Raw genomic sequence first — 26,206 nt, 5'->3', positions numbered from 1 at the left:
CTTCGACAAGAAGCAAAATATTAAGCAATCGTTTCGACGGAGCTAAATTACTACTGGATAAAGAACGAATAGGAAATTTGGATTTCGAAACAAAAAAGAGAGGGGTGCAACACGAGGACTTCCCAGGGGGTCACCAATCCTAGTACCACTCTCGCCCAAACACGCTTAATTTCGGAGTTCTGATGGGTTCCGGTGCATTAGTGCTGGTATGATCGCACCCGCCATGTTCCTTTCGCTTTATTCTTTTAAACCATCCCATCCTGCGAAGCAGTGTGGTTTTTCTAGACCGGAATTCCTTTTAAGCGTCAATTCAAGTATTTTCCTCTTACCCTTTTTTTTATCTGCTTTCATTTTTTTTTTTGCTATTGATTTGCACCCTGTTTTTTTCCCTCATCGCGTAACTCTAAATTGCCATGAAATCAATCCATCACGCTTGCGCTGATACATTTGCGCCGACAAATTTGAGCGACGATCCGGGCTTTGATCGAGCCGTACCGTTCCAGATTTGTCTCGCGCCTTCAGATCCGCCTTCATGCTTTGACAAGAAGCAAAATATGAAGCAATCGTTCCGACGGAGCTAAATTACTACAGGATAAAGAACGAATACGAAATTTGGATTTCGAAACAAAAAAAAGAGGGGTGCAACACGAGAACTTCCCAGGGGGTCACCCATTCTAGTACTACTCTCGCCCAAGCACGCTTAACTTCGGAGTTCTGATGGGATCCAGTGCATTAGTGCTGGTATGATCGCACCCGCCATGTTCCTTTCGCTCTATTCTTTTAAACTACCCCGTCCTGCGAAGCAGTGTGGCTTTTCTAGACCGGAATTCATTTTAAGCGTCAATTGAAGCATTTTCCTCTTATCCTTTTATTTATTTACTTTATATTTTTTTTTGTTATTGATTTGCACCCTATTTTTTTCCATCATCCCGCAACTCTAAATTATCATGAAATCAATCCTTCACGCTTGCGGTGATACATTTGCGCCGACAAATTTGAGCGACGATCCGGGCTTTGATCGAGCCGTACCGTTCCTGATTTGTCTCGCGCCTTCAGATCCTCATTCACGCTTCGACAAGAAGCAAAATATTAAGCAATCGTTTCGACGGAGCTAAATTACTACTGGATAAAGAACGAATAGAAAATTTGGATTTCGAAACAAAAAAGAGAGGGGTGCAACACGAGGACTTCCCAGGGGGTCACCAATCCTAGTACCACTCTCGCCCAAACACGCTTAATTTCGGAGTTCTGATGGGATCCGGTGCATTAGTGCTGGTATGATCGCACCCGCCATATTCCTTTCGCTTTATTCTTTTAAACTACCCCGTCCTGCGAAGCACTGTGGCTTTTTTAGATCGAGATTCATTTTAACCGTCAATTCAAGCATTTTTCTCTTATCCTTTTATTTATTTGCTTTCACATTTTTTTTTGTTATTGATTTGCACCCTGTTTTTTCCCTCATCGCGCAACAATAAATTGTCATTAAATCAATCCATCACGCTTGCGCTGATACATTTGCGCCGACAAATTTGAGCGACGATCCGGGCTTTGATCGAGCCGTACCGTTCCTGATTTGTCTCGCGCCTTCAGATCCGCCTTCATGCTTCGACAAGAAGTAAAATATAAAGCAATCGTTTCGACGGAGCTAAATTACTACAGGATAAAGAACGAATACGAAATTTGGATTTCGAAACAAAAAAAAGAGGGGTGCAACACGAGAACTTCCCAGGGGGTCACCCATTCTAGTACTACTCTCGCCCAAGCACGCTTAACTTCGGAGTTCTGATGGGATCCGGTGCATTAGTGCTGGTATGATCGCACCCGCCATGTTTCTTTCGCTTTATTCTTTTAAACTACCCCGTCCTACGAAGCAGTGTGGCTTTTCTAGACCGGAATTCATTTTAAGCGTCAATTGAAGCATTTTCCTCTTATCCTTTTATTTATTTACTATATATTTTTTTTTGTTATTGATTTGCACCCTATTTTTTTCCATCATCACGTAACTCCAAATTATCATGAAATCAATCCTTCACGCTTGCGGTGATACATTTGCGCCGACAAATTTGAGCGACGATCCGGGCTTTGATCGAGCCGTACCGTTCCTGATTTGTCTCGCGCCTTCAGATCCTCCTTCACGCTTCGACAAGAAGCAAAATATTAAGCAATCGTTCCGACGAAGCTAAATTACTACAGGATAAAGAACGAATAGGAAATTTGGATTTCGAAACAAAAAAGAGAGGGGTGCAACACGAGGACTTCCCAGGGGGTCACCAATCCTAGTACTACGCTCGCCCAAACACGCTTAATTTCGGAGTTCTGATGGGATCCGGTGCATTAGTGCTGGTATGATCGCTCCCGCCATATTCCTTTCGCTTTATTCTTTTAAACTACCCCGTCCTGCGAAGCAGTGTGGCTTTTTTAGACCGAAATTCATTTTAAGCGTCAATTCTAGCATTTTTCTCTTATCCTTTTATTTATTTGCTTTCATATTTTTTTTTTTATTGATTTGGACCCTGTTTTTTTCCGTCATCGCGCAACAATAAATTGTCATGAAATTAATCCATCACGCTTGCGCTGATACATTTGCGCCGACAAATTTGAGCGATGATCCGGGCTTTGATCGAGCCGTACCGTTCCTGAATTCTCTCGCGCCTTCAGATCCGCCTTCATGCTTCGAGAAGAAGCAAAATATAAAGCAATCGTTCCGAAGGACCTAAATTACTACAGGATAAAGAACGAATAGAAAATTTGAATTTCGAAACAAAAAAGAGAGGGGTGCAACAAGAGGAATTCCCAAGGGGTCACCCATCCTAATACTGCTCACGCCCAAGCACGCTTAACTTCGGAGTTCTGATGGGATACGGTGCATTAGTGCTGGTATGATCGCACCCGCCATGTTTCTTTCGCTTTATTCTTTTAAACTACCCCGTCCTGCGAAGCAGTGTGGCTTTTCTAGACCAGAATTCATTTTAAGCGTCAATTGAAGCATTTTCCTCTTATCCTTTTATTTATTTACTTTATATTTTTTTTTTGTTATTGATTTGCACCCTGTTTTTTTCCATCATCCCGCAACTCCAAATTATCATGAAATCAATCCTTCACGCTTGCGGTGATACATTTGCACCGACAAATTTGAGCGACGATCCGGGCTTTGATAGACCCGTACCGTTCCTGATTTGTCTCGCGCCTTCAGATCCTCCTTCACGCTTCGACAAGAAGCAAAATATTAAGCACTCGTTCCGACGGAGCTAAATTACTACAGGAGAAAGAACGAATAGGAAATTTGGATTTCGAAACAAAAAAGAGAGGGGTGCAACACGAGGACTTCCCAGGGGGTCACCAATCCTAGTACTACGCTCGCCCAAACACGCTTAATTTCGGAGTTCTGATGGGATCCGGTGCATTAGTGCTGGTATGATCGCTCCCGCTATATTCCTTTCGCTTTATTCTTTTTAATTACCCCGTCCTGCGAAGCAGTGTGGCTTTTTTAGACCGAAATTCATTTTAAGCGTCAATTCAAGCATTTTTCTCTTATCCTTTTATTTATTTGCTTTCAAACTTTTTTTTGTTATTGATTTGCACCCTGTTTTTTTCCCTCATCGCGCAACAATAAATTGTCATGAAATCAACCCATCACGCTTGCGCTGATACATTTGCGCCGACAAATTTGAGCGATGATCCGGGCTTTGATCGAGCCGTACCGTTCCTGATTTTTCTCGCGCCTTCAGATCCGCCTTCATGCTTCGACTAGAAGCAAAATATAAAGCAATCGTTCCGAAGGACCTAAATTACTACAGGATAAAGAACGAATAGAAAATTTGAATTTCGAAACAAAAAAGAGAGGGGTGCAACAAGAGGAATTCCCAAGGGGTCACCCATCCTAATACTGCTCACGCCCAAGCACGCTTAACTTCGGAGTTCTGATGGGATACGGTGCATTAGTGCTGGTATGATCGCACCCGCCATGTTCCTTTCGCTTTATTCTTTTAAAACATCCCGTCCTGCGAAGCAGTGTGGTTTTTCTAGACCGGAATTCCTTTTAAGCGTCAATTCAAGTATTTTCCTCTTACCCTTTTTTTTTATTTGCTTTCATATTTTTTTTTGCTATTGATTTGCACCCCGTTTTTTTCCCTCATCGCGCAACTCTAAATTGCCATGAAATCAATCCATCACGCTTGCGCTGATACATTTGCGCCGACAAATTTGAGCGACGATCCGGGCTTTGATCGAGCCGTACCGTTCCTGATTTGTCTCGCGTCTTCAGATCCACCTTCATGCTTCGACAAGAAGCAAAATATGAAGCAATCGTTCCGACGGAGCTAAATTACTACAGGATAAAGAACGAATACGAAATTTGGATTTCGAAACAAAAAAAAGAGGAGTGCAACACGAGAACTTCCCAGGGGGTCACCCATCCTAGTACTACTCTCGCCCAAGCATGCTTAACTTCGGACTTCTGATGGGATCCAGTGCAATAGTGCTGGTACGATCGCACCCGCCATATTCCTTTCGCTTTATTCTTTTAAACTACCCCGTCCTGCGAAGCAGTGTGGCTTTTCTAGACCGAAATTCATTTTAAACGTCAATTCAAGCATTTTCCTCTTATCCTTTTATTTATTTGCTTTCATATTTTTTTTTGTTATTGATTTGCACCCTATTTTTTTCCCTAATCGCGCAAGTCTAAATTGTCATGAAATCAATCCATCACGCTTGCGGTGATATACTTGCGCCGACAACTTTGGGCGACGATCCGGGGTTTGATCGAACCGTACCGTTCCTGATTTGTCTCGCGCCTTCAGGCTCGCCTTCATGCTTCGACAAGAAGCAAAATATAAAGCAATCTTTCCGACGGAGCTAAATTACTACAGGATAAAGAACGAATAGGAAATTTGGATTTCGAAACAAAAAAAATAGGGGTGCAACAAGAGAACTTCCCAGGTGGTCACCCATTCTAGTACTACTCTCGCCCAAGCACGCTTAACTTCGGAGTTCTGATGGGATCCGGTGCATTAGGGCTGGAATGATCGCACCCGCCATGTTCCTTTCGCTTTATTCTTTTAAACTACCCCGTCCTGCGAAGCAGTGTGGGTTTTCTAGACCGGAATTCATTTTAAGCGTTAATTCAAGCATTTTCCTCTTATCCTTTTATTTATTTACTTTATATTTTTTTTTGTTATTGATTTGCACCCTGTTTTTTTCCATCATCCCGCAACTCTAAATTATCCTGAAATCAATCCTTCACGCTTGCGGTGATACATTTGCGCCGACAAATTTGAGCGACGATCCGGTCTTTGATCGAGCCGTACCGTTCCTAATTTGTCTCGCGCCTTCAGTTCCGCCTACATCCTTCGACAAGAAGCAAAATATAAAGCAATCGTTTCAACGGAGCTAAATTACTACAGGATAAACAACGAATAGGAAATTTGGATTTCGAAAGAAAAAAGAGAGGGGTGCAACACGAGGACTTCCCAGGGGGTCACCCATCCTAGTACTACTCTCGCCCAAGCACGCTTAACTTCGGAGTTCTGATGGGATCCGGTGCATTAGTGCTGGTATAATCGCACCCGCCATGTTCCTTTCGCTTTATTCTTTTAAACTACCCCGTCCTGCGAAGCAGTGTGGCTTTTCTAGACCGGAATTCATTTTAAGCGTTAATTCAAGCGTTTTCCTCTTATCCTTTTATTTATTTACTTTATATTTTTTTTTGTTATTGATTTGCACCCTGTTTTTTTCCATCATCCCGCAACTCTAAATTATCCTGAAATCAATCCTTCACGCTTGCGGTGATACATTTGCGCCGACAAATTTGAGCGACGATCCGGTCTTTGATCGAGCCGTACCGTTCCTAATTTGTCTCGCGCCTTCAGATCCGCCTACATCCTTCGACAAGAAGCAAAATATAAAGCAATCGTTTCAACGGAGCTAAATTACTACAGGATAAACAACGAATAGGAAATTTGGATTTCGAAAGAAAAAAGAGAGGGGTGCAACACGAGAACTTCCCAGGGGTCACCCATCCTAGTACTACTCTCGCCCAAGCATGCTTAACTTCGGAGTTCTGATGGGATCCGGTGCATTAGTGCTGGTATGATCGCACCCGCCTTGTTCCTTTCGCTTTATTCTTTTAAACCATCCCGTCCTGCGAAGCAGTGTGGTTTTTTTAGACCGGAATTCCTTTTAAGCGTCAATTCAAGTATTTTCCTCTTACCCTTTTTTTTATTTGCTTTCATATTTTTTTTTGCTATTGATTTGCACCCTGTTTTTTTCCCTCATCGCGCAACTCTAAATTGCCATGAAATCAATCCATCACGCTTGCGCTGATACATTTGCGCCGACAAATTTGAGCGACGATCCGGGCTTTGATCGAGCCGTACCGTTCGTGATTTGTCTCGCGCCTTCAGATCCGCCTTCATGCTTCGACAAGAAGCAAAATATGAAGCAATCGTTCCGACGGAGCTAAATTACTACCGGATAAAGAACGAATACGAAATTTGCATTTCGAAACAAAAAAAAGAGGGGTGCAACACGAGAACTTCCCAGGGGGTCACCCATTCTAGTACTACTCTCGCCCAAGCACGCTTAACTTCGGAGTTCTGATGGGATCCGGTGCATTAGTGCTGGTATGATCGCACCCGCCATGTTTCTTTCGCTTTATTCTTTTAAACTACCCCGTCCTACGAAGCAGTGTGGCTTTTCTAGACCGGAATTCATTTTAAGCGTCAATTGAAGCATTTTCCTCTTATCCTTTTATTTATTTACTATATATTTTTTTTTGTTATTGATTTGCACCCTATTTTTTTCCATCATCACGTAACTCCAAATTATCATGAAATCAATCCTTCACGCTTGCGGTGATACATTTGCGCCGACAAATTTGAGCGACGATCCGGCTTTGATCGAGCCGTACCGTTCCTGATTTGTCTCGCGCCTTCAGATCCTCCTTCACGCTTCGACAAGAAGCAAAATATTAAGCAATCGTTCCGACGAAGCTAAATTACTACAGGATAAAGAACGAATAGGAAATTTGGATTTCGAAACAAAAAAGAGAGGGGTGCAACACGAGGACTTCCCAGGGGGTCACCAATCCTAGTACCACTCTCGCCCAAACACGCTTAATTTCGGAGTTCTGATGGGATCCGGTGCATTAGTGCTGGTATGATCGCTCCCGCCATATTCCTTTCGCTTTATTCTTTTAAACTACCCCGTCCTGCGAAGCAGTGTGGCTTTTTTAGACCGAAATTCATTTTAAGCGTCAATTCTAGCATTTTTCTCTTATCCTTTTATTTATTTGCTTTCATATTTTTTTTTTATTGATTTGGACCCTGTTTTTTTCCGTCATCGCGCAACAATAAATTGTCATGAAATCAATCCATCACGCTTGCGCTGATACATTTGCGCCGACAAATTTGAGCGACGATCCGGGCTTTGATCGAGCCGTACCGTTCCTGAATTCTCTCGCGCCTTCAGATCCGCCTTCATGCTTCGAGAAGAAGCAAAATATAAAGCAATCGTTCCGAATGACCTAAATTACTACAGGATAAAGAACGAATAGAAAATTTGAATTTCGAAACAAAAAAGAGAGGGGTGCAACAAGAGGAATTCCCAAGGGGTCACCCATCCTAATACTGCTCACGCCCAAGCACGCTTAACTTCGGAGTTCTGATGGGATACGGTGCATTAGTGCTGGTATGATCGCACCCGCCATGTTTCTTTCGCTTTATTCTTTTAAACTACCCCGTCCTGCGAAGCAGTGTGGCTTTTCTAGACCAGAATTCATTTTAAGCGTCAATTGAAGCATTTTCCTCTTATCCTTTTATTTATTTACTTTATATTTTTTTTTTGTTATTGATTTGCACCCTGTTTTTTTCCATCATCCCGCAACTCCAAATTATCATGAAATCAATCCTTCACGCTTGCGGTGATACATTTGCGCCGACAAATTTGAGCGACGATCCGGGTTTTGATAGACCCGTACCGTTCCTGATTTGTCTCGCGCCTTCAGATCCTCCTTCACGCTTCGACAAGAAGCAAAATATTAAGCACTCGTTCCGACGGAGCTAAATTACTACAGGAGAAAGAACGAATAGGAAATTTGGATTTCGAAACAAAAAAGAGAGGGGTGCAACACGAGGACTTCCCAGGGGGTCACCAATCCTAGTACTACGCTCGCCCAAACACGCTTAATTTCGGAGTTCTGATGGGATCCGGTGCATTAGTGCTGGTATGATCGCTCCCGCTATATTCCTTTCGCTTTATTCTTTTAAATTACCCCGTCCTGCGAAGCAGTGTGGCTTTTTTAGACCGAAATTCATTTTAAGCGTCAATTCAAGCATTTTTCTCTTATCCTTTTATTTATTTGCTTTCAAACTTTTTTTTGTTATTGATTTGCACCCTGTTTTTTTCCCTCATCGCGCAACAATAAATTGTCATGAAATCAACCCATCACGCTTGCGCTGATACATTTGCGCCGACAAATTTGAGCGATGATCCGGGCTTTGATCGAGCCGTACCGTTCCTGATTTTTCTCGCGCCTTCAGATCCGCCTTCATGCTTCGACTAGAAGCAAAATATAAAGCAATCGTTCCGAAGGACCTAAATTACTACAGGATAAAGAACGAATAGAAAATTTGAATTTCGAAACAAAAAAGAGAGGGGTGCAACAAGAGGAATTCCCAAGGGGTCACCCATCCTAATACAGCTCACGCCCAAGCACGCTTAACTTCGGAGTTCTGATGGGATACGGTGCATTAGTGCTGGTATGATCGCACCCGCCATGTTCCTTTCGCTTTATTCTTTTAAAACATCCCGTCCTGCGAAGCAGTGTGGTTTTTCTAGACCGGAATTCCTTTTAAGCGTCAATTCAAGTATTTTCCTCTTACCCTTTTTTTTTATTTGCTTTCATATTTTTTTTTGCTATTGATTTGCACCCTGTTTTTTTCCATCATCCCGCAACTCCAAATTATCATGAAATCAATCCTTCACGCTTGCGGTGATACATTTGCGCCGACAAATTTGAGCGACGATCCGGGCTTTGATCGAGCCGTACCGTTCCTGATTTGTCTCGCGCCTTCAAATCCTCCTTCACGCTTCGACAAGAAGCAAAATATTAAGCAATCGTTCCGACGGAGCTAAATTACTACAGGATAAAGAACGAATACGAAATTTGGATTTCGAAACAAAAAAAAGAGGAGTGCAACACGAGAACTTCCCAGGGGGTCACCCATCCTAGTACTACTCTCGCCCAAGCATGCTTAACTTCGGAGTTCTGATGGGATCCGGTGCATTAGTGCTGGTACGATCGCACCCGCCATATTCCTTTCGCTTTATTCTTTTAAACTACCCCGTCCTGCGAAGCAGTGTGGCTTTTCTAGACCGAAATTCATTTTAAACGTCAATTCAAGCATTTTCCTCTTATCCTTTTATTTATTTGCTTTCATATTTTTTTTTGTTATTGATTTGCACCCTATTTTTTTCCCTAATCGCGCAAGTCTAAATTGTCAGGAAATCAATCCATCACGCTTGCGGTGATACACTTGCGCCGACAACTTTGGGCGACGATCCGGGGTTTGATCGAACCGTACCGTTCCTGATTTGTCTCGCGCCTTCAGGCTCGCCTTCATGCTTCGACAAGAAGCAAAATATGAAGCAATCTTTCCGACGGAGCTAAATTACTACAGGATAAAGAACGAATAGGAAATTTGGATTTCGAAACAAAAAAAATAGGGGTGCAACACGAGAACTTCCCAGGTGGTCACCCATTCTAGTACTACTCTCGCCCAAGCACGCTTAACTTCGGAGTTCTGATGGGATCCGGTGCATTAGGGCTGGAATGATCGCACCCGCCATGTTCCTTTCGCTTTATTCTTTTAAACTACCCCGTCCTGCGAAGCAGTGTGGCTTTTCTAGACCGGAATTCATTTTAAGCGTTAATTGAAGCATTTTCCTCTTATCCTTTTATTTATTTACTTTATATTTTTTTTTGTTATTGATTTGCACCCTGTTTTTTTCCATCATCCCGCAACTCTAAATTATCATGAAATCAATCCTTCACGCTTGCGGTGATACATTTGCGCCGACAAATTTGAGCGACGATCCGGTCTTTGATCGAGCCGTACCGTTCCTGATTTGTCTCGCGCCTTCAGATCCGCCTACATCCTTCGACAAGAAGCAAAATATAAAGCAATCGTTTCAACGGAGCTAAATTACTACAGGATAAACAACGAATAGGAAATTTGGATTTCGAAAGAAAAAAGAGAGGGGTGCAACACGAGGACTTCCCAGGGGGTCACCCATCCTAGTACTACTCTCGCCCAAGCATGCTTAACTTCGGAGTTCTGATGGGATTTTCGTTCCATTAGTGCTGGTATGATCGCACCCGCCATGTTCCTTTCGCTTTATTCTTTTAAACCATCCCGTCCTGCGAAGCAGTGTGGTTTTTCTAGACCGGAATTCCTTTTAAGCGTCAATTCAAGTATTTTCCTCTTACCCTTTTTTTTATTTGCTTTCATATTTTTTTTTGTTTTTGATTTGCACCCTATTTTTTTCCCTCATCGCGCAACTCTAAATTGCCATGAAATCAATCCATCACGCTTGCGCTGATACATTTGCGCCGACAAATTTGAGCGACGATCCGGGTTTTGATCGAGCCGTACCGTTCCTGATTTGTCTCGCGCCTTCATATCCGCCTTCATGCGTCGACAAGAAGCAAAATATGAAGCAATCGTTCCGACGGAGCTAAATTACTACAGGATAAAGAACGAATACGAAATTTGGATATCGAAACAAAAAAAAGAGGGGTGCAACACGAGAACTTTCCAGGGGGTCACCAATCCAAGTACTACTCTCGCCCAAACACGCTTAATTTCGAAGTTCTGATGGGATCCGGTGCATTAGTGCTGGTATGATCGCACCCGCCATGTTCCTTTCGCTTTATTCTTTTAAACTACCCCGTCCTGCGAAGCAGTGTGGCTTTTCTAGACCGGAATTCATTTTAAGCGTCAATTGAAGCATTTTCCTCTTATCCTTTTATTTATTTACTTTATATTTTTTTTTGTTATTGATTTGCACCCTGTTTTTTTCCATCATCCCGTAACTCTAAATTATCATAAAATCAATCCTTCACGCTTGCGGTGATACATTTGCGCCGACAAATTTGAGCGACGATCCGAGCTTTGATCGAGCCGTACCTTTCCTGATTTGTCTCGCGCCTTCAGATCCTCCTTCACGCTTCGACAAGCAGCAAAATATTAAGCAATCGTTCCGACGGAGCTAAATTACTACAGGATAAAGAACGAATAGGAAATTTGGATTTCGAAAGAAAAAAGAGAGGGGTGCAACACGAGGACTTCCCAGGGGGTCACCCATCCTAGTACTACTCTCGCCCAAGCATGCTTAACTTCGAAGTTCTGATGGGATCCGGTGCATTAGTGCTGGTATGATCGCACCCGCCATATTCCTTTCGCTTTAGTCTTTTAAACTACCCCGTCCTGCGAAGCAGTGTGGCTTTTCTAGACCGAAATTCATTTTAAGCGTCAATTCAAGCATTTTCCTCATATCCTTTTATTTATTTGCTTTCATATTTTTTTTTTGTTATTGATTTGCACCCTGTTTTTTTCCCTCATCGCGCAAGTCTAAATTGTCATGAAATCAATCCATCACGTTTGCGGTGATATATTTGCGCCGACAACTTTGGGCGACGATCCGGGGTTTGATCGAACCGTACCGTTCCTGATTTGTCTCGCGCCTTCAGGCTCGCCTTCATGCTTCGACAAGAAGCAAAATATAAAGCAATCTTTCCGACGGAGCTAAATTACTACAGGATAAAGAACGAATAGGAAATTTGGATTTCGAAACAAAAAAAATAGGGGTGCAACACGAGAACTTCCCAGGTGGTCACCCATTCTAGTACTACTCTCGCCCAAGCACGCTTAACTTCGGAGTTCTGATGGGATCCGGTGCATTAGGGCTGGAATGATCGCACCCGCCATGTTCCTTTCGCTTTATTCTTTTAAACTACCCCGTCCTGCGAAGCAGTGTGGCTTTTCTAGACCGGAATTCATTTTAAGCGTTAATTGAAGCATTTTCCTCTTATCCTTTTATTTATTTACTTTATATTTTTTTTTGTTATTGATTTGCACCCTGTTTTTTTCCATCATCCCGCAACTCTAAATTATCATGAAATCAATCCTTCACGCTTGCGGTGATACATTTGCGCCGACAAATTTGAGCGACGATCCGGTCTTTGATCGAGCCGTACCGTTCCTGATTTGTCTCGCGCCTTCAGATCCGCCTACATCCTTCGACAAGAAGCAAAATATAAAGCAATCGTTTCAACGGAGCTAAATTACTACAGGATAAACAACGAATAGGAAATTTGGATTTCGAAAGAAAAAAGAGAGGGGTGCAACACGAGGACTTCCCAGGGGGTCACCCATCCTAGTACTACTCTCGCCCAAGCATGCTTAACTTCGGAGTTCTGATGGGATTTTCGTTCCATTAGTGCTGGTATGATCGCACCCGCCATGTTCCTTTCGCTTTATTCTTTTAAACCATCCCGTCCTGCGAAGCAGTGTGGTTTTTCTAGACCGGAATTCCTTTTAAGCGTCAATTCAAGTATTTTCCTCTTACCCTTTTTTTTATTTGCTTTCATATTTTTTTTTGTTATTGATTTGCACCCTATTTTTTTCTCTCATCGCGCAACTCTAAATTGCCATGAAATCAATCCATCACGCTTGCGCTGATACATTTGCGCCGACAAATTTGAGCGACGATCCGGGTTTTGATCGAGCCGTACCGTTCCTGATTTGTCTCGCGCCTTCAGATCCGCCTTCATGCGTCGACAAGAAGCAAAATATGAAGCAATCATTCCGACGGAGCTAAATTACTACAGGATAAAGAACGAATACGAAATTTGGATTTCGAAACAAAAAAAAGAGGGGTGCAACACGAGAACTTCCCACGGGGTCACCAATCCAAGTACTACTCTCGCCCAAACACGCTTAATTTCGAAGTTCTGATGGGATCCGGTGCATTAGTGCTGGTATGATCGCACCCGCCATGTTCCTTTCGCTTTATTCTTTTAAACTACCCCGTCCTGCGAAGCAGTGTGGCTTTTCTAGACCGGAATTCATTTTAAGCGTCAATTGAAGCATTTTCCTCTTATCCTTTTATTTATTTACTTTATATTTTTTTTGTTATTGATTTGCACCCTGTTTTTTTCCATCATCCCGTAACTCTAAATTACCATAAAATCAATCCTTCACGCTTGCGGTGATACATTTGCGCCGACAAATTTGAGCGACGATCCGGGCTTTGATCGAGCCGTACCGTTCCTGATTTGTCTCGCGCCTTCAGATCCTCCTTCACGCTTCGACAAGAAGCAAAATATTAAGCAATCGTTCCGACGGAGCTAAATTACTACAGGATAAAGAACGAATAGGAAATTTGGATTTCGAAAGAAAAAAGAGAGGGGTGCAACACGAGGACTTCCCAGGGGGTCACCCATCCTAGTACTACTCTCGCCCAAGCATGCTTAACTTCGAAGTTCTGATGGGATCCGGTGCATTAGTGCTGGTATGATCGCACCCGCCATATTACTTTCGCTTTAGTCTTTTAAACTACCCCGTCCTGCGAAGCAGTGTGGCTTTTCTAGACCGAAATTCATTTTAAGCGTCAATTCAAGCATTTTCCTCATATCCTTTTATTTATTTGCTTTCATATTTTTTTTTGTTATTGATTTGCACCCTGTTTTTTTCCCTCATCGCACAAGTCTAAATTGTCATGAAATCAATCCATCACGTTTGCGGTGATATATTTGCGCCGACAACTTTGGGCGACGATCCGGGGTTTGATCGAACCGTACCGTTCCTGATTTGTCTCGCGCCTTCAGGCTCGCCTTCATGCTTCGACAAGAAGCAAAATATAAAGCAATCTTTCCGACGGAACTAAATTACTACAGGATAAAGAACGAATATGAAATTTGGATTTCGAAACAAAAAAAATAGGGGTGCAACACGAGAACTTCCCAGGTGGTCACCCATTCTAGTACTACTCTCGCCCAAGCACGCTTAACTTCGGAGTTCTGATGGGATCCGGTGCATTAGGGCTGGAATGATCGTACCCGCCATGTTCCTTTCGCTTTATTCTTTTAAACTACCCCGTCCTGCGAAGCAGTGTGGCTTTTCTAGACCGGAATTCATTTTAAGCGTTAATTGAAGCATTTTCCTCTTATCCTTTTATTTATTTACTTTATATTTTATTTTGTTATTGATTTGCACCCTGTTTTTTTCCATCATCCCGCAACTCTAAATTATCATGAAATCAATCCTTCACGCTTGCGGTGATACATTTGCGCCGACAAATTTGAGCGACGATCCGGTCTTTGATCGAGCCGTACCGTTCCTGATTTGTCTCGCGCCTTCAGATCCGCCTACATCCTTCGACAAGAAGCAAAATATAAAGAAATCGTTTCAACGGAGCTAAATTACCACAGGATAAACAACGAATAGGAAATTTGGATTTCGAAAGAAAAAAGAGAGGGGTGCAACACGAGGATTTCCCAGGGGGTCACCCATCCTAGTACTACTCTCGCCCAAGCATGCTTAACTTCGGAGTTCTGATGGGATTTTCGTTCCATTAGTGCTGGTATGATCGCACCCGCCATGTTCCTTTCGCTTTATTCTTTTAAACCATCCCGTCCTGCGAATCAGTGTGGTTTTTCTAGACCGGAATTCCTTTTAAGCCTCAATTCAAGTATTTTCCTCTTACCCTTTTTTTTATTTGCTTTCATATTTTTTTTTGTTATTGATTTGCACCCTATTTTCTTCCCTCATCGCGCAACTCTAAATTGCCATGAAATCAATCCATCACGCTTGCGCTGATACATTTGCGCCGACAAATTTGAGCGACGATCCGGGTTTTGATCGAGCCGTACCGTTCCTGATTTGTCTCGCGCCTTCAGATCCGCCTTCATGCGTCGACAAGAAACAAAATATGAAGCAATCGTTCCGACGGAGCTAAATTACTACAGGATAAAGAACGAATACGAAATTTGGATTTCGAAACAAAAAAAAGAGGGGTGCAACACGAGAACTTCCCAGGGGGTCACCCATTCTAGTACTACTCTCGCCCAAGCACGCTTAACTTCGGAGTTCTGATGGGATCCGGTGCATTAGTGCTGGTATGATCGCACCCGCCATGTTCCTTTCGCTTTATTCTTTTAAACTACCCCGTCCTGCGAAGCAGTGTGGCTTTTCTAGACCGGAATTCATTTTAAGCGTCAATTGAAGCATTTTCCTCTTATCCTTTTATTTATTTACTTTATATTTTTTTTTGTTATTGATTTGCACCCTGTTTTTTTCCATCATCCCTTAACTCTAAATTATCATAAAATCAATCCTTCACGCTTGCGGTGATACATTTGCGCCGACAAATTTGAGCGACGATCCGGGCTTTGATCGAGCCGTACCATTCCTGATTTGTCTCGCGCCTTCAGATCCTCCTTCACGCTTCGACAAGAAGTAAAATATTAAGCAATCGTTCCGACGGAGCTAAATTACTACATGATAAAGAACGAATAGGAAATTTGGATTTCGAAACAAAAAAGAGAGGGGTGCAACACGAGGACTTCCCAGGGGGTCACCCATCCTAGTACTACTCTCGCCCAAGCATGCTTAACTTCGAAGTTCTGATGGGATCCGGTGCATTAGTGCTGGTATGATCGCACCCGCCATATTCCTTTCGCTTTAGTCTTTTAAACTACCCCGTCCTGCGAAGCAGTGTGGCTTTTCTAGACCGAAATTCATTTTAAGCGTCAATTCAAGCATTTTCCTCATATCCTTTTATTTATTTGCTTTCATATTTTTTTTTTGTTATTGATTTGCACCCTGTTTTTTTCCCTCATCGCGCAAGTCTAAATTGTCATGAAATCAATCCATCACGTTTGCGGTGATATATTTGCGCCGACAACTTTGGGCGACGATCCGGGGTTTGATCGAACCGTACCGTTCCTGATTTGTCTCGCGCCTTCAGGCTCGCCTTCATGCTTCGACAAGAAGCAAAATATAAAGCAATCTTTCCGACGGAGCTAAATTACTACAGGATAAAGAACGAATAGGAAATTTGGATTTCGAAACAAAAAAAATAGGGGTGCAACACGAGAACTCCCCAGGTGGTCACCCATTCTAGTACTACTCTCGCCCAAGCACGCTTAACTTCGGAGTTCTGATGGGATCCGGTGCATTAGGGCTGGAATGATCGTACCCGCCATGTTCCTTTCGCTTTATTCTTTTAAACTACCCCGTCCTGCGAAGCAGTGTGGCTTTTCTAGACCGGAATTCATTTTAAGCGTTAATTGAAGCATTTTCCTTTTATCCTTTTATTTATTTACTTTATATTTTATTTTGTTATTGATTTGCACCCTGTTTTTTTCCATCATCCTGCAACTCTAAATTATCATGAAATCAATCCTTCACGCTTGCGGTGATACATTTGCGCCGACAAATTTGAGCGACGATCCGGTCTTTGATCGAGCCGTACCGTTCCTGATTTGTCTCGCGCCTTCAGATCCGCCTACATCCTTCGACAAGAAGCAAAATATAAAGCAATCGTTTCAACGGAGCTAAATTACCACAGGATAAACAATGAATAGGAAATTTGGATTTCGAAAGAAAAAAGAGAGGGGTGCAACACGAGGACTTCCCAGGGGGTCACCCATCCTAGTACTACTCTCGCCCAAGCATGCTTAACTTCGGAGTTCTGATGGGATTTTCGTTCCATTAGTGCTGGTATGATCGCACCCGCCATGTTCCTTTCGCTTTATTCTTTTAAACCATCCCGTCCTGCGAAGCAGTGTGGTTTTTCTAGACCGGAATTCCTTTTAAGCGTCAATTCAAGTATTTTCCTCTTACCCTTTTTTTTATTTGCTTTCATATTTTTTTTGTTATTGATTTGCACCCTATTTTTTTCCCTCATCGCGCAACTCTAAATTGCCATGAAATCAATCCATCACGCTTGCGCTGATACATTTGCGCCGACAAATTTGAGCGACGATCCGGGTTTTGATCGAGCCGTACCGTTCCTGATTTGTCTCGCGCCTTCAGATCCGCCTTCATGCGTCGACAAGAAGCAAAATATGAAGCAATCGTTCCGACGGAGCTAAATTACTACAGGATAAAGAACGAATACGAAATTTGGATTTCGAAACAAAAAAAAGAGGGGTGCAACACGAGAACTTCCCAGGAGGTCACCCATTCTAGTACTACTCTCGCCCAAGCACGCTTAACTTCGGAGTTCTGATGGGATCCGGTGCATTAGTGCTGGTATGATCGCACCCGCCATGTTCCTTTCGCTTTATTCTTTTAAACTACCCCGTCCTGCGAAGCAGTGTGGCTTTTCTAGACCGGAATTCATTTTAAGCGTCAATTGAAGCATTTTCCTCTTATCCTTTTATTTATTTACTTTATATTTTTTTTTGTTATTGATTTGCACCCTGTTTTTTTCCATCATCCCGCAACTCTAAATTATCATAAAATCAATCCTTCACGCTTGCGGTGATACATTTGCGCCGACAAATTTGAGCGACGATCCGGGCTTTGATCGAGCCGTACCGTTCCTGATTTGTCTCGCGCCTTCAGATCCTCTTTCACGCTTCGACAAGAAGCAAAATATTAAGCAATCGTTCCGACGGAGCTAAATTACTACAGGATAAAGAACGAATAGGAAATTTGGATTTCGAAAGAAAAAAGAGAGGGGTGCAACACGAGGACTTCCCAGGGGGTCACCCATCCTAGTACTACTCTCGCCCAAGCATGCTTAACTTCGAAGTTCTGATGGGATCCGGTGCATTAGTGCTGGTATGATCGCACCCGCCATATTCCTTTCGCTTTAGTCTTTTAAACTACCCCGTCCTGCGAAGCAATGTGGCTTTTCTCGACCGAAATTCATTTTAAACGTCAATTCAAGCATTTTCCTCATATCCTTTTATTTATTTGCTTTCATATTTTTTTTTTGTTAATGATTTGCACCCTGTTTTTTTCCCTCATCGCGCAAGTCTAAATTATCATGAAATCAATCCATCACGTTTGCGGTGATATATTTGCGCCGACAACTTTGGGCGACGATCCGGGGTTTGATCGAACCGTACCGTTCCTGATTTGTCTCGTGCCTTCAGGCTCGCCTTCATGCTTCGACAAGAAGCAAAATATAAAGCAATCTTTCCGACGGAGCTAAATTACTACAGGATAAAGAACGAATAGGAAATTTGGATTTCGAAACAAAAAAAATAGGGGTGCAACACGAGAACTTCCCAGGTGGTCACCCATTCTAGTACTACTCTCGCCCAAGCACGCTTAACTTCGGAGTTCTGATGGGATCCGGTGCATTAGGGCTGGAATGATCGTACCCGCCATGTTCCTTTCGCTTTATTCTTTTAAACTACCCCGTCCTGCGAAGCAGTGTGGCTTTTCTAGACCGGAATTCATTTTAAGCGTTAATTGAAGCATTTTCCTCTTATCCTTTTATTTATTTACTTTATATTTTATTTTGTTATTGATTTGCACCCTGTTTTTTTCCATCATCCCGCAACTCTAAATTATCATGAAATCAATCCTTCACGCTTGCGGTGATACATTTGCGCCGACAAATTTGAGCGACGATCCGGTCTTTGATCGAGCCGTACCGTTCCTGATTTGTCTCGCGCCTTCAGATCCGCCTACATCCTTCAACAAGAATCAAAATATAAAGCAATCGTTTCAACGGAGCTAAATTCCCACAGGATAAACAACGAATAGGAAATTTGGATTCCGAAAGAAAAAAGAGAGGGGAGCAACACGAGGACTTCCCAGGGGGTCACCCATCCTAGTACTACTCTCGCCCAAACAAGCTTAACTTCGGAGTTCTGATGGGATCCGGTCCATCAGTGCTGGTATGATCGCACCCGCCATATTTCTTTCGCTTTATTCTTTTAAACCATCCCGTCCTGCGAAGCAGTGTGGTTTTTCTAGACCGGAATTCCTTTTAAGCGTCAATTCAAGTATTTTCCTCTTACCCTTTTTTTTATTTGCTTTCATATTTTTTTTTGCTATTGATTTGCACCCTGTTTTTTTCCCTCATCGCGCAACTCTAAATTGCCATGAAATCAATCCATCACGCTTGCGCTGATACATTTGCGCCGACAAATTTGAGCGACGATCCGGGCTTTGATCGAGCCGTACCGTTCCTGATTTGTCTCGCGCCTTCAGATCCGCCTTCATGCTTCGACAAGAAGCAAAATATGAAGCAATCGTTCCGACGGAGCTAAATTACTACAGGATAAAGAACGAATACGAAATTTGGATTTCGAAACAAAAAAAGAGGGGTGCAGCACGAGAACTTCCCAGGGGGTCACCCATTCTAGTACTACTCTCGCCCAAGCACGCTTAACTTCGGAGTTCTGATGGGATCCGGTCCATTAGTGCTGGTATGATCGCACCCGCCATGTTCCTTTCGCTTTATTCTTTTAAACTACCCCGTCCTGCGAAGCAGTGTGGCTTTTCTAGACCGGAATTCATTTTAAGCGTTAATTGAAGCATTTTCCTCTTATCCTTTTATTTATTTACTTTATATTTTATTTTGTTATTGATTTGCACCCTGTTTTTTTCCATCATCCCGCAACTCTAAATTATCATGAAATCAATCCTTCACGCTTGCGGTGATACATTTGCGCCGACAAATTTGATCGACGATCCGGTCTTTGATCGAGTCGTACCGTTCCTGATTTGTCTCGCGCCTTCAGATCCGCCTACATCCTTCGACAAGAAGCAAAATATAAAGCAATCGTTTCAACGGAGCTAAATTACCACAGGATAAACAACGAATAGGAAATTTGTATTTCGAAAGGAAAAAGAGAGGGGTGCAACACGAGGACTTCCCAGGGGGTCACCAATCCTAGTACTACTCTCGCCCAACCACGCTTAACTTCGGAGTTCTGATGGGATCCGGTGCATTAGTGCTGGTATGATCGCACCCGCCATATTCCTTTCGCTTTATTCTTTTAAACTACCTCGTCCTGCGAAGCAGTGTGGCTTTTCTAGACCGAAATTCATTTTAAGCGTCAATTCAAGCATTTTCCTCTTATCCTTTTATTTATTTGCTTTTATATATTTTTTTTTTATTGATTTGCACCCTGTTTTTTTCCCTCATCGCGCAAGTCTAAATTGTCATGAAATCAATCCTTCACGCTTGCGGTGATATATTTGTGCCGACAACTTTGGGCGACGATCCGGGGTTTGATCGAACCGTACCGTTCCTGATTTGTCTCGCGCCTTCAGACTCGCCTTCATGCTTCGACAAGAAGCAAAATATAAAGCAATCTTTCCGACGGAGCTAAATTACTACAGGATAAAGAACGAATAGGAAATTTGGATTTCGAAACAAAAAAAATAGGGGTGCAACACGAGAACTTCCCAGGGGGTCACCCATTCTAGTACTACTCTCGCCCAAGCACGCTTAACTTCGGAGTTCTGATGGGATCCGGTGCATTAGTGCTGGTATGATCGCACCCGCCATGTTCCTTTCGCTTTAGTCTTTTAAACTACCCCGTCCTGCGAAGCAGTGTGGCTTTTCTAGACCGAAATTCATTTTAAGCGTCAATTCAAGCATTTTCCTCATATCCTTTTATTTATTTGCTTTCATATTTTTTTTTTGTTATTGATTTGCACCCTGTTTTTTTCCCTCATCGCGCAAGTCTAAATTGTCATGAAATCAATCCATCACGTTTGCGGTGATATATTTGCGCCGACAACTTTGGGCGACGATCCGGGGTTTGATCGAACCGTACCGTTCCTGATTTGTCTCGCGCCTTCAGGCTCGCCTTCATGCTTCGACAAGAAGCAAAATATAAAGCAATCTTTCCGACGGAGCTAAATTACTACAGGATAAAGAACGAATAGGAAATTTGGATTTCGAAACAAAAAAAATAGGGGTGCAACACGAGAACTCCCCAGGTGGTCACCCATTCTAGTACTACTCTCGCCCAAGCACGCTTAACTTCGGAGTTCTGATGGGATCCGGTGCATTAGGGCTGGAATGATCGTACCCGCCATGTTCCTTTCGCTTTATTCTTTTAAACTACCCCGTCCTGCGAAGCAGTGTGGCTTTTCTAGACCGGAATTCATTTTAAGCGTTAATTGAAGCATTTTCCTTTTATCCTTTTATTTATTTACTTTATATTTTATTTTGTTATTGATTTGCACCCTGTTTTTTTCCATCATCCTGCAACTCTAAATTATCATGAAATCAATCCTTCACGCTTGCGGTGATACATTTGCGCCGACAAATTTGAGCGACGATCCGGTCTTTCATCGAGCCGTACCGTTCCTGATTTGTCTCGCGCCTTCAGATCCGCCTACATCCTTCGACAAGAAGCAAAATATAAAGCAATCGTTTCAACGGAGCTAAATTACCACAGGATAAACAATGAATAGGAAATTTGGATTTCGAAAGAAAAAAGAGAGGGGTGCAACACGAGGACTTCCCAGGGGGTCACCCATCCTAGTACTACTCTCGCCCAAGCATGCTTAACTTCGGAGTTCTGATGGGATTTTCGTTCCATTAGTGCTGGTATGATCGCACCCACCATGTTCCTTTCGCTTTATTCTTTTAAACCATCCCGTCCTGCGAAGCAGTGTGGTTTTTCTAGACCGGAATTCCTTTTAAGCGTCAATTCAAGTATTTTCCTCTTACCCTTTTTTTTATTTGCTTTCATATTTTTTTTTGCTATTGATTTGCACCCTGTTTTTTTCCCTCATCGCGCAACTCTAAATTGCCATGAAATCAATCCATCACGCTTGCGCTGATACATTTGCGCCGACAAATTTGAGCGACGATCCGGGCTTTGATCGAGCCGTACCGTTCCTGATTTGTCTCGCGCCTTCAGATCCGCCTTCATGCTTCGACAACAAGCAAAATATGAATCAATCGTTCCGACGGAGCTAAATTACTACAGGATAAAGAACGAATACGAAATTTGGATTTCGAAACAAAAAAAGAGGGGTGCAACACGAGAACTTCCCAGGGGGTCACCCATTCTAGTACTACTCTCGCCCAAGCACGCTTAACTTCGGAGTTCTGATGGGATCCGGTGCATTAGTGCTGGTATGATCGCACCCGCCATGTTCCTTTCGCTTTATTCTTTTAAACTACCCCGTCCTGCGAAGCAGTGTGGCTTTTCTAGACCGGAATTCATTTTAAGCGTTAATTGAAGCATTTTCCTCTTATCCTTTTATTTATTTACTTTATATTTTATTTTGTTATTGATTTGCACCCTGTTTTTTTCCATCATCCCGCAACTCTAAATTATCATGAAATCAATCCTTCACGCTTGCGGTGATACATTTGCGCCGACAAATTTGAGCGACGATCCGGTCTTTGATCGAGTCGTACCGTTCCTGATTTGTCTCGCGCCTTCAGATCCGCCTACATCCTTCGACAAGAAGCAAAATATAAAGCAATCGTTTCAACGGAGCTAAATTACCACAGGATAAACAACGAATAGGAAATTTGTATTTCGAAAGAAAAAAGAGAGGGGTGCAACACGAGGACTTCCCAGGGGGTCACCAATCCTAGTACTACTCTCGCCCAACCACGCTTAACTTCGGAGTTCTGATGGGATCCGGTGCATTAGTGCTGGTATGATCGCACCCGCCATATTCCTTTCGCTTTATTCTTTTAAACTACCTCGTCCTGCGAAGCAGTGTGGCTTTTCTAGACCGAAATTCATTTTAAGCGTCAATTCAAGCATTTTCCTCTTATCCTTTTATTTATTTGCTTTTATATTTTTTTTTTATTGATTTGCACCCTGTTTTTTTCCCTCATCGCGCAAGTCTAAATTGTCATGAAATCAATCCTTCACGCTTGCGGTGATATATTTGTGCCGACAACTTTGGGCGACGATCCGGGGTTTGATCGAACCGTACCGTTCCTGATTTGTCTCGCGCCTTCGGACTCGCCTTCATGTTTCGACAAGAAGCAAAATATAAAGCAATCTTTCCGACGGAGCTAAATTACTACAGGATAAAGAACGAATAGGAAATTTGGATTTCGAAACAAAAAAAATAGGGGTGCAACACGAGAACTTCCCAGGGGGTCACCCATTCTAGTACTACTCTCGCCCAAGCACGCTTAACTTCGGAGTTCTGATGGGATCCGGTGCATTAGTGCTGGTATGATCGCACCCGCCATGTTCCTTTCGCTTTATTCTTTTAAACCATCCCGTCCTGCGAAGCAGTGTGGTTTTTCTAAACCGGCATTCCTTTTAAGCGTCAATTCAAGTATTTTCCTCTTACCCTTTTTTTTATTTGCTTTCATATTTTTTTTTGCTATTGATTTGCACCCTGTTTTTTTCCCTCATCGCGCAACTCTAAATTGCCATGAAATCAATCCATCACGCTTGCGCTGATACATTTGCGCCGACAAATTTGAGCGACGATCCGGGCTTTGATCGAGCCGTACCGTTCCTGATTTGTCTCGCGCCTTCAGATCCGCCTTCATGCTTCGACAAGAAGCAAAATATGAAGCAATCATTCCGACGGAGCTAAATTACTACAGGATAAAGAACAAATACGAAATTTGGATTTCGAAACAAAAAAAAGAGGGGTGCAACACGAGAACTTCCCAGGGGGTCACCCATTCTAGTACTACTCTCGCCCAAGCACGCTTAACTTCGGAGTTCTGATGGGATCCGGTGCATTAGTGCTGGTATGATCGCACCCGCCATGTTCCTTTCGCTTTATTCTTTTAAACTACCCCGTCCTGCGAAGCAGTGTGGCTTTTCTAGACCGGAATTCATTTTAAGCGTCAATTGAAGCATTTTTCTCTTATCCTTTTATTTATTTACTTTAGTGTGGCTTTTCTAGACCGGAATTCATTTTAAGCGTCAATTGAAGCATTTTCCTCTTATCCTTTTATTTATTTACTTTATTTTTTTTTTGTTATTGATTTGCACCCTGTTTTTTTCCATCATCCCGCAACTCTAAATTATCATAAAATCAATCCTTCACGCTTGCGGTGATACATTTGCGCCGACAAATTTGAGCGACGATCCGGGCTTTGATCGAGCCGTACCGTTCCTGATTTGTCTCGCGCCTTCAGATGCTCCTTCACGCTTCGACAAGAAGCAAAATATTAAGCAATCGTTCCGACGGAGCTAAATTACTACAGGATAAAGAACGAATAGGAAATTTGGATTTCGAAACAAAAAAGAGAGGGGTTCAACACGAGGACTTCCCAGGGGGTCACCAATCCTAGTACTACTCTCGCCCAACCACGCTTAATTTCGGAGTTCTGATGGGATCCGGTGCATTAGTGCTGGTATGATCGCTCCCGCCATATTCCTTTCGCTTTATTCTTTTAAACTACCCCGTCCTGCGAAGCAGTGTGGCTTTTTTAGACCGAAATTCATTTTAAGCGTCAATTCAAGCATTTTTCTCTTATCCTTTTATTTATTTGCTTTCATATTTTTTTTTGTTATTGATTTGCACCCTGTTTTTTTCCCTCATCGCGCAAGTCTAAATTGTCATGAAATCAATCCATCACGCTTGCGGTGATATATTTGCGCTGACAACTTTGGGCGACGATCCGGGGTTTGATCGAACCGTACCGTTCCTGATTTGTCTCGCGCCTTCAGGCTCGCCTTCATGCTTCGACAAGAAGCAAAATATAAATCAATCTTTCCGACGGAGCTAAATTACTACAGGATAAAGAACGAATAGGAAATTTGGATTTCGAAACAAAAAAATAGGGGTGCAACACGAGAACTTCCCAGGTGGTCACCCATTCTAGTACTACTCACGCCCAAGCACGCTTAACTTCAGAGTTCTGATGGGATCCGGTGCATTAGGGCTGGAATGATCGCACCCGCCATGTTCCTTTCGCTTTATTCTTTTAAACTACCCCGTCCTGCGAAGCAGTGTGGCTTTTCTAGACCGGAATTCATTTTAAGCGTTAATTGAAGCATTTTCCTCTTATCCTTTTATTTATTTACTTTATATTTTATTTTGTTATTGATTTGCACCCTGTTTTTTTCCATCATCCCGCAACTCTAAATTATCATGAAATCAATCCTTCACGCTTGCGGTGATACATTTGCGCCGACAAATTTGAGCGACGATCCGGTCTTTGATCGAGCCGTACCGTTCCTGATTTGTCTCGCGCCTTCAGATCCGCCTACATCCTTCGACAAGAAGCAAAATATAAAGCAATCGTTTCAACGGAGCTAAATTACCACAGGATAAACAACGAATAGGAAATTTGGATTTCGAAAGAAAAAAGAGAGGGGTGCAACACGAGGACTTCCCAGGGGGTCACCCATCCTAGTACTACTCTCGTCCAAACATGCTTAACTTCGGAGTTCTGATGGGATCCGGTCCATTAGTGCTGGTATGATCGCACCCGCCTTGTTCCTTTCGCTTTATTCTTTTAAACTACCCCGTCCTGCGAAGCAGTGTGGCTTTTCTAGACCGGAATTCATTTTAAGCGTCAATTGAAGCATTTTCCTCTTATCCTTTTATTTATTTACTTTATTTTTTTTTTGTTATTGATTTGCACCCTGTTTTTTTCCATCATCCCGCAACTCTAAATTATCATAAAATCAATCCTTCACGCTTGCGGTGATACATTTGCGCCGACAAATTTGAGCGACGATCCGGGCTTTGATCGAGCCGTACCGTTCCTGATTTGTCTCGCGCCTTCAGATCCTCCTTCACGCTTCGACAAGAAGCAAAATATTAAGCAATCGTTCCGACGGAGCTAAATTACTACAGGATAAAGAACGAATAGGAAATTTGGATTTCGAAACAAAAAAGAGAGGGGTGCAACACGAGGACTTCCCAGGGGGTCACCAATCCTAGTACTACTCTCGCCCAACCACGCTTAATTTCGGAGTTCTGATGGGATCCGGTGCATTAGTGCTGGTATGATCGCTCCCGCCATATTCCTTTCGCTTTATTCTTTTAAACTACCCCGTCCTGCGAAGCAGTGTGGCTTTTTTAGACCGAAATTCATTTTAAGCGTCAATTCAAGCATTTTTCTCTTATCCTTTTATTTATTTGCTTTCATATTTTTTTTTGTTATTGATTTGCACCCTGTTTTTTTCCCTCATCGCGCAAGTCTAAATTGTCATGAAATCAATCCATCACGCTTGCGGTGATATATTTGCGCTGACAACTTTGGG

At 42.7% G+C, this 26,206-nt stretch overlaps 49 non-coding genes across 49 annotated transcripts; all 49 read right to left on the bottom strand.

Annotated features, from left to right (window-relative positions):
- Window positions 1-101: 101 nt before the first annotated feature.
- Window positions 102-220, bottom strand: LOC140023759 (5S ribosomal RNA). The gene has a single exon (XR_011827725.1). It is a non-coding gene; the product is annotated as a 5S ribosomal RNA (ribosomal RNA).
- A 416-nt stretch (window positions 221-636) lies between these two features.
- Window positions 637-755, bottom strand: LOC140030778 (5S ribosomal RNA). Its single transcript, XR_011834697.1, has one exon. It is a non-coding gene; the product is annotated as a 5S ribosomal RNA (ribosomal RNA).
- A 415-nt stretch (window positions 756-1,170) lies between these two features.
- LOC140032667 (5S ribosomal RNA) lies at window positions 1,171-1,289 on the bottom strand. Its single transcript, XR_011836592.1, has one exon. It is a non-coding gene; the product is annotated as a 5S ribosomal RNA (ribosomal RNA).
- A 415-nt stretch (window positions 1,290-1,704) lies between these two features.
- Window positions 1,705-1,823, bottom strand: LOC140029906 (5S ribosomal RNA). Its single transcript, XR_011833821.1, has one exon. It is a non-coding gene; the product is annotated as a 5S ribosomal RNA (ribosomal RNA).
- Window positions 1,824-2,238: 415 nt separating this feature from the next.
- Window positions 2,239-2,357, bottom strand: LOC140023639 (5S ribosomal RNA). Its single transcript, XR_011827608.1, has one exon. It is a non-coding gene; the product is annotated as a 5S ribosomal RNA (ribosomal RNA).
- A 415-nt stretch (window positions 2,358-2,772) lies between these two features.
- On the bottom strand, window positions 2,773-2,891 carry LOC140023756 (5S ribosomal RNA). Its single transcript, XR_011827722.1, has one exon. It is a non-coding gene; the product is annotated as a 5S ribosomal RNA (ribosomal RNA).
- A 416-nt stretch (window positions 2,892-3,307) lies between these two features.
- LOC140023638 (5S ribosomal RNA) lies at window positions 3,308-3,426 on the bottom strand. Its single transcript, XR_011827607.1, has one exon. It is a non-coding gene; the product is annotated as a 5S ribosomal RNA (ribosomal RNA).
- Window positions 3,427-3,842: 416 nt separating this feature from the next.
- LOC140023755 (5S ribosomal RNA) lies at window positions 3,843-3,961 on the bottom strand. Its single transcript, XR_011827721.1, has one exon. It is a non-coding gene; the product is annotated as a 5S ribosomal RNA (ribosomal RNA).
- Window positions 3,962-4,378: 417 nt separating this feature from the next.
- Window positions 4,379-4,497, bottom strand: LOC140032633 (5S ribosomal RNA). Its single transcript, XR_011836558.1, has one exon. It is a non-coding gene; the product is annotated as a 5S ribosomal RNA (ribosomal RNA).
- A 416-nt stretch (window positions 4,498-4,913) lies between these two features.
- Window positions 4,914-5,032, bottom strand: LOC140032386 (5S ribosomal RNA). Its single transcript, XR_011836312.1, has one exon. It is a non-coding gene; the product is annotated as a 5S ribosomal RNA (ribosomal RNA).
- A 415-nt stretch (window positions 5,033-5,447) lies between these two features.
- On the bottom strand, window positions 5,448-5,566 carry LOC140030190 (5S ribosomal RNA). Its single transcript, XR_011834104.1, has one exon. It is a non-coding gene; the product is annotated as a 5S ribosomal RNA (ribosomal RNA).
- Window positions 5,567-5,981: 415 nt separating this feature from the next.
- LOC140031645 (5S ribosomal RNA) lies at window positions 5,982-6,099 on the bottom strand. The gene has a single exon (XR_011835567.1). It is a non-coding gene; the product is annotated as a 5S ribosomal RNA (ribosomal RNA).
- A 416-nt stretch (window positions 6,100-6,515) lies between these two features.
- Window positions 6,516-6,634, bottom strand: LOC140029905 (5S ribosomal RNA). Its single transcript, XR_011833820.1, has one exon. It is a non-coding gene; the product is annotated as a 5S ribosomal RNA (ribosomal RNA).
- A 414-nt stretch (window positions 6,635-7,048) lies between these two features.
- On the bottom strand, window positions 7,049-7,167 carry LOC140023619 (5S ribosomal RNA). The gene has a single exon (XR_011827588.1). It is a non-coding gene; the product is annotated as a 5S ribosomal RNA (ribosomal RNA).
- A 414-nt stretch (window positions 7,168-7,581) lies between these two features.
- On the bottom strand, window positions 7,582-7,700 carry LOC140023754 (5S ribosomal RNA). The gene has a single exon (XR_011827720.1). It is a non-coding gene; the product is annotated as a 5S ribosomal RNA (ribosomal RNA).
- Window positions 7,701-8,116: 416 nt separating this feature from the next.
- LOC140023637 (5S ribosomal RNA) lies at window positions 8,117-8,235 on the bottom strand. The gene has a single exon (XR_011827606.1). It is a non-coding gene; the product is annotated as a 5S ribosomal RNA (ribosomal RNA).
- A 416-nt stretch (window positions 8,236-8,651) lies between these two features.
- On the bottom strand, window positions 8,652-8,770 carry LOC140024332 (5S ribosomal RNA). Its single transcript, XR_011828305.1, has one exon. It is a non-coding gene; the product is annotated as a 5S ribosomal RNA (ribosomal RNA).
- Window positions 8,771-9,187: 417 nt separating this feature from the next.
- LOC140031499 (5S ribosomal RNA) lies at window positions 9,188-9,306 on the bottom strand. The gene has a single exon (XR_011835421.1). It is a non-coding gene; the product is annotated as a 5S ribosomal RNA (ribosomal RNA).
- A 416-nt stretch (window positions 9,307-9,722) lies between these two features.
- LOC140031586 (5S ribosomal RNA) lies at window positions 9,723-9,841 on the bottom strand. Its single transcript, XR_011835507.1, has one exon. It is a non-coding gene; the product is annotated as a 5S ribosomal RNA (ribosomal RNA).
- A 415-nt stretch (window positions 9,842-10,256) lies between these two features.
- Window positions 10,257-10,377, bottom strand: LOC140024964 (5S ribosomal RNA). Its single transcript, XR_011828940.1, has one exon. It is a non-coding gene; the product is annotated as a 5S ribosomal RNA (ribosomal RNA).
- Window positions 10,378-10,793: 416 nt separating this feature from the next.
- On the bottom strand, window positions 10,794-10,912 carry LOC140024078 (5S ribosomal RNA). The gene has a single exon (XR_011828050.1). It is a non-coding gene; the product is annotated as a 5S ribosomal RNA (ribosomal RNA).
- Window positions 10,913-11,327: 415 nt separating this feature from the next.
- On the bottom strand, window positions 11,328-11,446 carry LOC140031547 (5S ribosomal RNA). The gene has a single exon (XR_011835469.1). It is a non-coding gene; the product is annotated as a 5S ribosomal RNA (ribosomal RNA).
- A 417-nt stretch (window positions 11,447-11,863) lies between these two features.
- Window positions 11,864-11,982, bottom strand: LOC140031585 (5S ribosomal RNA). Its single transcript, XR_011835506.1, has one exon. It is a non-coding gene; the product is annotated as a 5S ribosomal RNA (ribosomal RNA).
- Window positions 11,983-12,397: 415 nt separating this feature from the next.
- On the bottom strand, window positions 12,398-12,518 carry LOC140024963 (5S ribosomal RNA). The gene has a single exon (XR_011828939.1). It is a non-coding gene; the product is annotated as a 5S ribosomal RNA (ribosomal RNA).
- Window positions 12,519-12,934: 416 nt separating this feature from the next.
- Window positions 12,935-13,053, bottom strand: LOC140023244 (5S ribosomal RNA). The gene has a single exon (XR_011827215.1). It is a non-coding gene; the product is annotated as a 5S ribosomal RNA (ribosomal RNA).
- Window positions 13,054-13,467: 414 nt separating this feature from the next.
- Window positions 13,468-13,586, bottom strand: LOC140031546 (5S ribosomal RNA). The gene has a single exon (XR_011835468.1). It is a non-coding gene; the product is annotated as a 5S ribosomal RNA (ribosomal RNA).
- A 416-nt stretch (window positions 13,587-14,002) lies between these two features.
- LOC140032297 (5S ribosomal RNA) lies at window positions 14,003-14,121 on the bottom strand. The gene has a single exon (XR_011836223.1). It is a non-coding gene; the product is annotated as a 5S ribosomal RNA (ribosomal RNA).
- A 415-nt stretch (window positions 14,122-14,536) lies between these two features.
- LOC140025032 (5S ribosomal RNA) lies at window positions 14,537-14,657 on the bottom strand. The gene has a single exon (XR_011829009.1). It is a non-coding gene; the product is annotated as a 5S ribosomal RNA (ribosomal RNA).
- Window positions 14,658-15,073: 416 nt separating this feature from the next.
- LOC140029903 (5S ribosomal RNA) lies at window positions 15,074-15,192 on the bottom strand. The gene has a single exon (XR_011833818.1). It is a non-coding gene; the product is annotated as a 5S ribosomal RNA (ribosomal RNA).
- Window positions 15,193-15,607: 415 nt separating this feature from the next.
- Window positions 15,608-15,726, bottom strand: LOC140031545 (5S ribosomal RNA). Its single transcript, XR_011835467.1, has one exon. It is a non-coding gene; the product is annotated as a 5S ribosomal RNA (ribosomal RNA).
- Window positions 15,727-16,143: 417 nt separating this feature from the next.
- On the bottom strand, window positions 16,144-16,262 carry LOC140022050 (5S ribosomal RNA). Its single transcript, XR_011826031.1, has one exon. It is a non-coding gene; the product is annotated as a 5S ribosomal RNA (ribosomal RNA).
- Window positions 16,263-16,677: 415 nt separating this feature from the next.
- On the bottom strand, window positions 16,678-16,798 carry LOC140024962 (5S ribosomal RNA). Its single transcript, XR_011828938.1, has one exon. It is a non-coding gene; the product is annotated as a 5S ribosomal RNA (ribosomal RNA).
- A 415-nt stretch (window positions 16,799-17,213) lies between these two features.
- Window positions 17,214-17,332, bottom strand: LOC140029811 (5S ribosomal RNA). Its single transcript, XR_011833725.1, has one exon. It is a non-coding gene; the product is annotated as a 5S ribosomal RNA (ribosomal RNA).
- A 415-nt stretch (window positions 17,333-17,747) lies between these two features.
- LOC140031544 (5S ribosomal RNA) lies at window positions 17,748-17,866 on the bottom strand. Its single transcript, XR_011835466.1, has one exon. It is a non-coding gene; the product is annotated as a 5S ribosomal RNA (ribosomal RNA).
- A 417-nt stretch (window positions 17,867-18,283) lies between these two features.
- On the bottom strand, window positions 18,284-18,402 carry LOC140032295 (5S ribosomal RNA). The gene has a single exon (XR_011836221.1). It is a non-coding gene; the product is annotated as a 5S ribosomal RNA (ribosomal RNA).
- Window positions 18,403-18,817: 415 nt separating this feature from the next.
- On the bottom strand, window positions 18,818-18,936 carry LOC140032638 (5S ribosomal RNA). Its single transcript, XR_011836563.1, has one exon. It is a non-coding gene; the product is annotated as a 5S ribosomal RNA (ribosomal RNA).
- Window positions 18,937-19,351: 415 nt separating this feature from the next.
- On the bottom strand, window positions 19,352-19,470 carry LOC140031701 (5S ribosomal RNA). The gene has a single exon (XR_011835624.1). It is a non-coding gene; the product is annotated as a 5S ribosomal RNA (ribosomal RNA).
- A 415-nt stretch (window positions 19,471-19,885) lies between these two features.
- On the bottom strand, window positions 19,886-20,004 carry LOC140032266 (5S ribosomal RNA). Its single transcript, XR_011836191.1, has one exon. It is a non-coding gene; the product is annotated as a 5S ribosomal RNA (ribosomal RNA).
- Window positions 20,005-20,420: 416 nt separating this feature from the next.
- On the bottom strand, window positions 20,421-20,539 carry LOC140029902 (5S ribosomal RNA). The gene has a single exon (XR_011833817.1). It is a non-coding gene; the product is annotated as a 5S ribosomal RNA (ribosomal RNA).
- A 417-nt stretch (window positions 20,540-20,956) lies between these two features.
- Window positions 20,957-21,075, bottom strand: LOC140022049 (5S ribosomal RNA). Its single transcript, XR_011826030.1, has one exon. It is a non-coding gene; the product is annotated as a 5S ribosomal RNA (ribosomal RNA).
- A 415-nt stretch (window positions 21,076-21,490) lies between these two features.
- LOC140024961 (5S ribosomal RNA) lies at window positions 21,491-21,611 on the bottom strand. The gene has a single exon (XR_011828937.1). It is a non-coding gene; the product is annotated as a 5S ribosomal RNA (ribosomal RNA).
- A 415-nt stretch (window positions 21,612-22,026) lies between these two features.
- Window positions 22,027-22,145, bottom strand: LOC140029901 (5S ribosomal RNA). Its single transcript, XR_011833816.1, has one exon. It is a non-coding gene; the product is annotated as a 5S ribosomal RNA (ribosomal RNA).
- Window positions 22,146-22,560: 415 nt separating this feature from the next.
- LOC140032265 (5S ribosomal RNA) lies at window positions 22,561-22,679 on the bottom strand. The gene has a single exon (XR_011836190.1). It is a non-coding gene; the product is annotated as a 5S ribosomal RNA (ribosomal RNA).
- Window positions 22,680-23,093: 414 nt separating this feature from the next.
- LOC140029900 (5S ribosomal RNA) lies at window positions 23,094-23,212 on the bottom strand. Its single transcript, XR_011833815.1, has one exon. It is a non-coding gene; the product is annotated as a 5S ribosomal RNA (ribosomal RNA).
- A 416-nt stretch (window positions 23,213-23,628) lies between these two features.
- On the bottom strand, window positions 23,629-23,747 carry LOC140029899 (5S ribosomal RNA). Its single transcript, XR_011833814.1, has one exon. It is a non-coding gene; the product is annotated as a 5S ribosomal RNA (ribosomal RNA).
- A 493-nt stretch (window positions 23,748-24,240) lies between these two features.
- LOC140024917 (5S ribosomal RNA) lies at window positions 24,241-24,359 on the bottom strand. Its single transcript, XR_011828893.1, has one exon. It is a non-coding gene; the product is annotated as a 5S ribosomal RNA (ribosomal RNA).
- Window positions 24,360-24,774: 415 nt separating this feature from the next.
- LOC140032130 (5S ribosomal RNA) lies at window positions 24,775-24,893 on the bottom strand. The gene has a single exon (XR_011836055.1). It is a non-coding gene; the product is annotated as a 5S ribosomal RNA (ribosomal RNA).
- A 415-nt stretch (window positions 24,894-25,308) lies between these two features.
- On the bottom strand, window positions 25,309-25,427 carry LOC140032432 (5S ribosomal RNA). The gene has a single exon (XR_011836358.1). It is a non-coding gene; the product is annotated as a 5S ribosomal RNA (ribosomal RNA).
- Window positions 25,428-25,841: 414 nt separating this feature from the next.
- On the bottom strand, window positions 25,842-25,960 carry LOC140023747 (5S ribosomal RNA). The gene has a single exon (XR_011827714.1). It is a non-coding gene; the product is annotated as a 5S ribosomal RNA (ribosomal RNA).
- Between the last annotated feature and the right edge of the window lie 246 nt (window positions 25,961-26,206).

The sequence above is a fragment of the Coffea arabica genome, chromosome 11e (assembly GCF_036785885.1).
Source record: "Coffea arabica cultivar ET-39 chromosome 11e, Coffea Arabica ET-39 HiFi, whole genome shotgun sequence".
NCBI lineage: Eukaryota > Viridiplantae > Streptophyta > Magnoliopsida > Gentianales > Rubiaceae > Coffea > Coffea arabica.
Note: the sequence above shows the minus strand (reverse complement) of the source record. Positions and strands in the feature narration are given on the sequence as shown.